Source organism: Eriocheir sinensis, chromosome 21, assembly GCF_024679095.1.
Source record: "Eriocheir sinensis breed Jianghai 21 chromosome 21, ASM2467909v1, whole genome shotgun sequence".
NCBI classification, from domain to species: Eukaryota; Metazoa; Arthropoda; class Malacostraca; order Decapoda; family Varunidae; genus Eriocheir; species Eriocheir sinensis.
In genome coordinates this window covers 14,319,886-14,320,901 of record NC_066529.1, presented here as the reverse complement: position 1 = coordinate 14,320,901, position 1,016 = coordinate 14,319,886, and the positions used below count along the sequence as shown (strand labels likewise).

The following is a 1,016-nucleotide window of genomic DNA, read 5'->3' as shown; positions in this document are numbered from 1 at the left end:
TATCTTGCCGGCAGCCTCCCGTAGCCTTGTGCTGACTAGTTGTACTCCAAGTCTGCGGTGTTGCGCTGCTGTGTTTTCCGTGTACGGGTATTTCTGTCCGGTGGCAAATCTCTGCTCTTTGTTGGTGTGGGAAGCCATGTGTGTCGGAGTGCGTGAGTAATCTAGTTTAGCACCTCTTTTACCACCTCGACCACCACCACCAACACCTTTAACCCCCCTCTCTCCCTCCCTCCCTCTATCAACACACTACATTAACACTAATGTAAGAATGAAAAAGTAGGTGAACTAGTATCACCTTAAACAATAATTAAGGACAGTTAATAATTAAAATATAATAACAGTAGCGTAAGGTAAGTAAATAAGGGACGAAATATGAGCCACTAAGACAAAGAAACGAATAAATACTGGAAAAAAACGAATCATTCGACCTCGCCAGGATTCGAACCTGGAATCTTCTGATCCGTAGTCAGACGCGTTATCCGTTGCGCCACGAGGCCTTAAATTCAAACGGAAAACAGGACTTTAGAGTTTAATGAAGGGCTTAAGAGAAGAAATCAAAACAGGAATTGAGATGGAACGAAGATAATGAAGAAAAGGGAATTAATGAATGAATGAAGGAAGGAAGGAAGGAAGGAATTAAGGAATGGAATGAAGCAGATAATGAAGAGTTAGAAGGGAAAGTACGGAAAGAAAAAAAATAAATGGAAAAATGAGTGGCAGGAGAAAAGGAATTAAAATGGGAACAGTTAATGTAATGAAAGAAGAAGGAAGGAAGGAAAGAAGGAAGGAAGGAAGGAAAGAAGGAAGGAAGGAAGGAAAGAAGGAAGGAAGGAAGAGGGGAACGAACGAACGAACGAAGGAAGATAGAAAAGGAAACCACAGGAGAAAGGGAATGAAGGGAGGACAGTTTAGGCAGTGAAAGTGGGGGAGGGAGGGAGGGAGGGAGGGAGGGAGGTGAGGGAAAGGTATGTGTGAGATGACAGGTGCTCTGAGCCTTGGTGCTTAAGGGCTTAAAG

The 1,016-nt window shown here is 43.3% G+C and overlaps 1 non-coding gene across 1 annotated transcript; it reads right to left on the bottom strand.

Annotated features, from left to right (window-relative positions):
- Window positions 1-424: 424 nt before the first annotated feature.
- Window positions 425-497, bottom strand: Trnar-acg (transfer RNA arginine (anticodon ACG)). The gene has a single exon. It is a non-coding gene; the product is annotated as a tRNA-Arg (tRNA).
- Window positions 498-1,016: the final 519 nt, after the last annotated feature.